At 39.4% G+C, this 8,997-nt stretch overlaps 1 non-coding gene across 1 annotated transcript; it reads right to left on the bottom strand.

Moving 5' to 3' along the window:
* Positions 1–2,366: 2,366 nt before the first annotated feature.
* LOC141602868 (small nucleolar RNA R71) lies at positions 2,367–2,473 on the bottom strand. Its single transcript, XR_012524774.1, has one exon. It is a non-coding gene; the product is annotated as a small nucleolar RNA R71 (small nucleolar RNA).
* Positions 2,474–8,997: the final 6,524 nt, after the last annotated feature.

Here is an 8,997-nt window from a genome sequence, read left to right as displayed (position 1 = left end):
TTCTTTGAGGTTTTGTTTCCTTGGTAGGAAAGGAGTACAAACCTTGCATTTTCATGTCAAAATAGAGCTAAATTGATTAAATTCAATGACCAAACATCAAAGTGAAGACAAGACTAGAAGGCCTTTGTCTATAATGTAGTAGATGGACAATGATGAAGAAGATCCTTGTATCCCCGACAAAATTCCGGAGGATTGTTGGAAGAAGAAAAGAAGAAAAGGAAGCTGAGCCGGATCCGCTCATCCCACCACTCGGGACGCCCGTCCAGCAGCCTCTCAGGACGCTCGTCCAATCCGCCCAGAAGCTTCCCAGGACGCTCGTCCAAGCTTGAAGGCCACTCGTCCAGTCACCTGAGAATCCGCCCGTCCCAACCCTTGGACGCTCGGATTGTGTTACAGGACAACACGTCGTCTTCTTCCCTCCATTGAAGATGCACATATTTTTGGAAGACTAGCAAAAAGGAGACCCGCATCTTTTCTGAGAGGAGCGATTCCTCAAGGACTTAATCGTCATTTAAGCCCTTAGTAAACCCTAATTTGTGCACCTAATCCCCACTATAAATAGCCCATTAGTCTAATTAGATTTATCATCATCTTCTTATCAATCTTTTGTGTAGTTTATATTATTCTAATCTCTCTTTAATCTTGTAATCAACTTCAAATCAAATATTAATACAAATCTCATTTCCTTAATTTCTCTTTTGTTCATCTTTTATTTTGGGTAATTGAAGATTATTTGGGTTTATTGGGAGATTGACAACCTTTCATCAATCATAAAGTACTTCTATTATTCTTTGCATTATTATTTTGGAATCATCATTAGGTATAATTCTCTTAATCCCTTTTTAATTATTGTTAATCATCTTCATTTATTCATCCTTTATTAATATGATTGACAACCTTGTTAACAAGTTAAACTTGATAATGATGAGTGAGTAGTTTCCTTAACTAGGGTTAATGGGTAATTAGGGGAAACCAACATGGGGGATGATTCATGCTTAATTTAATATGTTTTCATAATTTATTTGCTTGGTTGTTGTGATCTCAACTTATGCACATGTTATGTTTGATGAAATGCGAGCCTATGAATCCTTACATTTTTTACCCATCACTTACCTTTTCAATGAGACTTGTAAGACATAAACCAACTCAAGTCTCATTAGACCATGCATATAGTTGAGTAGGGAGGATTAAGTCGACTTGTAGGTGTTGTAAAATCTAATCGATTCGGCTCCGGGACCCAAACCTTCCTAGGATTGTAAGATATAAACCAACTCGATCCTATCACAACAATAATTGCTTGCTTATAATTTGAGAATATGTTTGTATGATCAAATCCCATGAATTCCCTATGAATCCATGACACCCTAGTGCCTTCAATCAATTGTTTACATCTCATTTTAATCATTTTTCTTGTTTACTTTTATCGCTATTTAGTTTAGTGATCTTCTTATCTCAACCCAAATCGTGACACCCTTAGACACCGCTACTTGCAATCGAAAATCCTACATCAATACCCGTCCCTTGGGATCCGACATTTACTTGCCTCTTTACTAATAGTAGAGTTATTTGTGAAGTTATAAATATTGTTTTGGTCTAGGTGCTCCTAACGACAAGCAACCGAAAACTAAGCCCCAAGTGAGTCCGACCAAAAACGGCGCCGTTGCCGAGGACGGTGTTAACTTGATTTGATTTTCTTATATTGTTATTAGTTGTGTCTTTCTTTGCCTTGAGGAAGTAAAACTCCTCAAGGTTTGTTCTAATTGTTTTCAAGTTGTTTGATATTTTGCATGTCTAGAAGATCACAAGGTAACTTGTTACCCATTGATCACGAGATTGAAAGGACTTTGACAACCAATAGAAGACTTGCTAGAAATACTTTGAGAGGTATTTGTGAGGTTGTAGATATTCAACCAAATACTATTGAGTTCATCAACCCTTTTCCAAGAGAAGGTGAGGAGAACCCAACACAAAGTTAATCACACAATCAACCCACAATGCCTAAGTTTTCATCACATTCCGTACCAACCGAGGAGAACCTACCCAATGGTACTCCCACACCACAACACTTAACCGGAAATTTCATTGCAAAATTCGCATTTATCCAATTAGTCGAAAGAAGCCAATTTGGGGGGATGCCTAGTGAAGACCCTCATTCCCATATGGAAACTTTTTGTGACTATTGTGATGCGATTTCACAAACCGGTGTAACTCAAGACCAAATTCGATGGGTCTTATTTCCCTTTTCTCTAATTGGTACCGCAAAACAATGGTTGAAGAGCCTTGATAAGGCCACTCTTGGAATTGACTCTTGGAAGAAGTTGGCTCTAACTTTCTACAAAAAATTCTACCCTCCGGAAAAGACTAACATGCTAAGAGCTCAAATTACGGGTTTTAAGCAAAGGGATGAAGAATCTTTGTATGAAGCTTGGGAGTGATTCAAAGGAATTTGTCGCTCATGTCCTCATCATGGACTTAGCGAGTGGTTCTTGGTACAAAAATTTTGGAATGGTCTTTATGAAGACTCAAGAAACATTCTCAACATGGGATCAAATGGTATGTTCACCGAAGTTGACGACAATCAAACTTGGAACAAAATTGAGGAAATGGCTGTCCATAATTCACAATATAGTAGACCTCGCAAGGCTACTAGAGGAGGAAAGCATGAAGTGGACTCTATTACTCAATTGAGTGCTCAACGTAGTGCTCATATTGATACCATCAACTTGAAGTTTGAGAAGGCTATGGCTAAACTTGAAGAAGCCTCAAAATCACCGAAGCATTATGTTAATGCCATGGTAGCATCTTCATCAATCCCAAGTGGGATATGTGAGAATTGTGGAACTTTGGGACATGACCAAAGTGAATGTAGGGGAACAAATGAATAAGTGAATGCTTTTCAAGCATACAAAAGTGGTATCCCTTATTCCAACTATTACAATGAAAACACCAAATTCCACCCAAATCTATCATACAAAAGCCAAAATGTTCAAAACCCTCAACCAACGTACACCCCACCTCCCATGAGAAACAAAAACCAAAGACCCTTTTTCAACCAAAACCAAGGTTATCAAAATCAAACTCCATACAATCAACAAAATGACCAAGGTTTTGATGTTCAAAAAGCGGTCCTCCAAATGCAAAAGAATCAACAAGAGTTTTTCACTCAAATGCAAAAAGATAGCCAAGCAAAAGACATCACCATCAACAACATCCTAGCCCACACAAAAATGTTGGAAACTCAATTGACCCAACTAGCATCTTCAAGCTCTCAAAGACAAAAGGGGCAATTACCACCTCAAAGTAATCCCCCAAGACATGAAACGGTTAGTGCCATCCACTTGAGGAGTGGTACGAGATATGAAGGGCCAAAGAAGCAAGTTGAGGATGAAGTTGTGGAAGCTAGTGACAAAGAAGAAGTTGTGCAAAACTCTAAGGAAGGAGAACCAACAAATCAAGAAGTTTCCAAGAAAAGTGAAGAAAAGGCCAAGGAGAAGGAGCCCATTGTGATTAGACTTCCATTCCCGAGTCGTCAAGCTAAGCCCAAGTTTGATGACAAACTTGGAAAATTCATGGAAATTTTGAATAATTTAGAAGTCTCGATTCCTTTCACGGAATTAATCAATCACGTGCCGGCCTATGCAAAGTACATGAAGGACATCCTTACGAAAAAGAAGTCAATCCAGAAACTTGAAACTATCGCCTTCACTAAGGTTAGTAGTGCAATCCTTCAAGGGAATTTACCTTCGAAACTTAAAGATCCGGGAAGCTTCTCATAATACCTTATACCATTGGCGACACAAAGATCAACAAGGCTTTGTGTGATCTAGGAGCAAGTGTGAGTGTTATGCCGTATTCGGTTAATAAAAGGCTAGGGATGGGAGAGCTTAAATGTACCAACATCACACTCCAAATGGCCGATAGAACAACGAAGACACCGTTAGGGATATGGGAAGATGTTCCCGTGAGAATTGGCAAATTCTTCATCCCGGTGGACTTTGTCATTGTTGACATGGAAGAAGACTCCAATATTCCGATCATCCTAGGAAGACCTTTCTTGCACACCGCGGGTGTGGTGATAGATGTGAAGCACGGAGAGCTTACTCTAGAAGTGAGAGATGAGACCATAACTTTTAATCTTGACAAGACCATAAGAGCTCCCCGTTTGCATGAACCATGCTTTATGGTTGATCACTATAGCCGGAAGGATGATAGAAAGAAGTCGAAATTTCAATGGGAAAAGAAAGTTGATGATGCTCCATCAAAAGAGGAAGGGAATAGCAACAAAGAGAGCTTGAAAAGCTTACCCAAATCCAATAATGAAGAGGATGGCCTTATTGGCCAAGACAAGAAAGAAGGAGAGTTGTCTCTATCAACTCAAGAAATTTTTAATGATCAAGTAGACGAAGTTTGCGGTCTTTGGGATGATGAGTTCGAAGGGATATTCAATCCCTATATTGGTAATGCTATTAATCAAGACCATTAATTAGAACAACAAGTGCAAAGATCTATTGAGGATCTTTATCATGATAATGAGCAAGCTTTTGACTACTTCTTCAAGGTGTTGAGTAACATCAACAATACCTTGAACATACCCCCTTGACATCTCACATTGGATGAGAGTTTGGTGGAGTCCTCCCTAAACCACCATTTGTAAATATTCTAACTCCCTAACTTGCATTTCAATTTTTACATTGCATTTTTGTCATTTTTGGATTTATATTTTTGTGCCTTGATCAAGATATTCATCATTTTGAGAGAAGTGAGGGAGGGACTTATGATTTTATTGATGTGTAGTGCTTTACCTTAGTGTGGGGATAGCAATTGCCTAGGCTATTCATGCCTTTGTAGTGCCCCTACAATGAAGAACACGAGAATTGAAGAATGAAAATGACACGGGTCACGAAGTACCAACGGATGGACCTGAATCCGTGTGATCAAGGAGGAATCCGAGCGTCCAATCGGATAATCCGCTCGTCCTGAAGAACCCGAGTGTCCAAAGTCACCAGACGCTCGTATGGTAGAGCTGAAGAATACAAAAAAACTGGTCTGTAAGAGAATCCGAGCGTCTCAGCTGAGAATCCGCTCGTCTCATTCTGGACGGCCGTCCTTCACAAAAGACGCTCATTTTTTTAGTAGCAAAAAGCTGGGGATTTATCTGTAAAAGAATCCGAGCATCCCTCAAGAAAGACTCTCGTCCCTCCAGGAAAAATCCGCTGGTCTTAGAAGCAAGACGCTCGTCCTGTGGCGTCTTTTCCTGGGTTAAACATTGAAGAATCAGCCCGTCCCGATGCATGGTCCGCTCGTCCTCTGTTGCGTTTTCAAATATAACGGGTCTTTTTGACTCTCTTCCCTCATTTATTCTCATTTCTTCTACATTCAAACACTACCCAAAACCCAAAAAACCCTCATCCTCTCCATCAACAAAAATCAAATTTCCTCAACCAAATTCAACAAAATCAAATCCAAACTTCCTCACAACAAAAATTAATCACTCCTTTTGCAACAACAATTGATTCAAACACCAAAGTCTTCAACTTTTGAGTCGATTTTTTTTAGGATACCAAGCAACATTCATTCATCCTAAATCGATTTGGGCATAACTAAAAATTGGAGATTTCAATCTTTCATTGGTGTAATCAAGCAAAGGAGAATGGCAAGAACTAAAGGAGGTAACAAGGCACCCCCAAAGAAGACACTTTAAAAAAGGCAACAAGCTCTTCAAGCAAAACAATTGTCAAAGGCATTGGTAGTTCATGAGGCAAGATTGGAGGTTCAACAAGGCCCCCCTATGGAAGCTACAACATCAACAACTCCGGTCATTGAGCAATTATCCAATTATCCGGAGGTAACTTTCACTTCCGACTCTCATAGGGAGAAATTCATTCTCTTTTCTAAGAAAACCATCATGCCTACTAAGTTTATTTGTGAAGATGCATTGTCAAAATTGGGTGTTCTTGAACAAACCAAAACCTTCTTTGAGTCTATGGGATTGGGTAAATTGTTTACAATGAAGGAATTGACATACCCCTCCCTCACCTTGGAATTTTTAAGTTCTTTGAAAGTCACAAGGGTCTATTATTCAATAAGATGGGGAGTTAGACGGAGATGTGGCCCACAAAATTAAAGTGGGATGGTTGAAATGGAAGAGTGCTTCAGGGTTTCTGTGCGATAAAGATATGCCCCAAAGATTAAAGGGAAAATTTTATCGCACGACAATTAGGCCTGCCCTACTTTACGACTCCGAGTGTTGGGCCGTGAAACATTGTCACATTCAAAAGATGAGTGTGGCGGAGATGCGCATGTTGAGGTAGATGTGCGGACATACAAGGAAGATCGGTTAAGGAATGAGCTGATTAGGGAAAAGGTAAAAGTGGCGCCAATAGAGGACAAGATGATGGAAAACCGACTAAGATGGTTTGGCCATGTGAGAAGGAGACCTATGGACGCACCGGTTAGGAGGCTGGAGACTTGGAGAATAGAAAAGGTCCCTAGAGGCAGAGGAAGACCGAGACAGACATGGTTGAGAGTGATAGAGCACGATATGAGAGTTCTGGGGCTTGAGGAGAGTATGGTGACGGAGAGGGCACAATTGCGGGAAAGGATACATGTGGATTTTTAATATTTGATGTTTTTTGACAGATTTAGTGTTTCTTATTTAATTTAAAGAAATTAAATTATTTATTTTTCTCTCCTTTATTACACTTTTTCACCAACCACTTTCTTATAGATTTTACCTGGTTCATTCCAGATCTTTAACTCTATTTCGGTTTTTAAAAATCGTTTTAATCTTTTCTCTCGATTTAAATTTTAAGTTTTTATAAAAGAAAGACGGAATTCGTTTTTAAAACCCCTAAGTTTACCTTGACTTTCCATTACATTTTCGTTCTTCCTTTTTGTTTTTCATCTTCCCTTTTTTTATTCGCATTTTGAGGCATGCGTTCGCCCATGGACGGTTCGAAAGGATGATTCATGTCAGCCGACCCCAAATCATTTTGGGATTAAGGCTCTGTTGTTGTTGTTGTTTGAAAGTCACAAGGGTGGAGACTCGAACCAACATCGAGTTTCATCTTGAAAATGTTGATAGACGCATAACTTATGGCGAATTGGGTAAGATATTAGGCCTTAGTGATAACCCGAAATATACTAAGACTCCTATCAAGTATGACCCCGCTCCTCTTTGGGAGGCAATTTCCGGAAAGAAATTCGTGTGCTTTCATGATTGTCGTGCTCTATTAGTCCACCATCCGGGCATTAGAGTATGACATAAGGTCATTGGGAATACTTTGATAGCAAGAAATGGCACTAATCATCTTACCAAGCTCGATTGTGTTCTTCTTGAGTCGGCCTTGAACATAGGAAGGGAATTTACAAAGCCATATGATGCTCTAAGACTTTTGGTTGAACGATGGCTTAATGTCGATTGTGGCAAAGAAGACACCGCCTTTATTGTAAATGGAGGACTAGTTACCCATTTGGCTAAGCATTTTAACCGGGATTTCAACAAAAACAACACCTATGTGTCGGTTAAAGGAGGCCATCTTGTTGATATAGACACCATGATTCACAAGTTCAAGTGGGTCAAGCACGACACTCTTAACGACAAATATGGGTGGTTAACCAATGAAGCTAGATCTTTCACCTTGCCTTCCAAAATTTGCCGATTGAATGTTCACCGACCGAACTACCTTCTCCCAGTCTCCGAAGAGACCGAGTATATCATTCAACAATAAAGAGGCGAAATTGACAAGCCCTCCTCCTCCATTATCACACCACCCTACCCATTTGAGTATCACGAGTTCAAACCCAAGGATGTCGAAGTGGGAAATGATTACATGACTCTACTCATGAGGGAAATGCACAAACAAGCCTATAATGATAGAGTGGATGCTTACAAGGCCCAATATCCGCCCCTCCTACATCTAGCTAGGCAAGGACTTCTTGATCCATCATGTCCTTTGCCTAGTTGGGCGGATAGGGAAGTTTTCTTTCCTAGCACCTCTAGTGGTGGAAGACCGGGTGGAGAGGAGATGGTTGTTGAAGAGGGTGGTGTTCAAGAAGAAGAGGTTCAAGAAGAAGAGGTTCAAGAAGAAGAAGCTCAAGAAGAGGAAGAGGAAAGTGAGGAAGAACAAGCAAGTGAAAGTGAGAGTGGACACGATTCCACATCAATGGAAGTTGATGATACCTCAAGAGAGGAGGATGTTGATGATGATGATACGATGGGTGAAGATTAGCAAACTTTGGAGGCTCCTAGATTCTTACACCTCCATTATGGTTTGTCTACTTCCCTTGTTTTTATTTTATCTTGATCATTTATTTTGTGGATTCCTAGCAACATTGGAGGACTAAAACCTTGGCTTCATTAAGGTGTTCTTTATCTTTGTTCCCAACTTGTAAAATCCAAAATGACAATCTTTAGTTTCATGCATTGCATTCCATGTGCATAAACTCCCCCGAAATTCAAGACATTAGAAATAATGTCTATTTTGGTTTGGGGAAGTCCATGCATATGCATTGGGAGCTAATTTAAATTATGCTCTTCGTCATAACAAAAACACGTGCATCATGTAGTGTAGCTTAGTATAATTTGCATTTAGTTTAGAAATCATGCATATTCATTGAATAATTTCCTATCGTATTGGCCATTGAGGACAATACCCATACTAGTGTGGGGATGGGAAATTCTAACTTGACTTTTATTCAAAATCCAAAAAAAATCAAAAATTTCGAAAAATCCAAAAAATTGAAAAATCAAAAACATGTTTATTCCTTTTTAGTGTAGACTTGTATATATTGTTTTGTATATATTGTGTTTGTTCATCCTCTTTCACATTGATCGACTATGCCACATCCGAGACATGAGGATATTGAAGACCGCATGGTATGATCTTTCCAATCTCCCTTTTCCTCTTTATGTTAATGACTATGTGGCTTTATTTTGATTGATGCGGTAAAAACAATGTGAATTTTGGATTGCATTTAGATTATTTGGCATATTAG

The sequence above is a fragment of the Silene latifolia genome, chromosome 9 (genome assembly GCF_048544455.1).
Source record: "Silene latifolia isolate original U9 population chromosome 9, ASM4854445v1, whole genome shotgun sequence".
Classification (NCBI taxonomy): Eukaryota; Viridiplantae; Streptophyta; class Magnoliopsida; order Caryophyllales; family Caryophyllaceae; genus Silene; species Silene latifolia.
The sequence above is the reverse complement of the archived record's forward strand: the minus strand, read 5'-3'. Positions and strand labels throughout refer to the sequence as shown.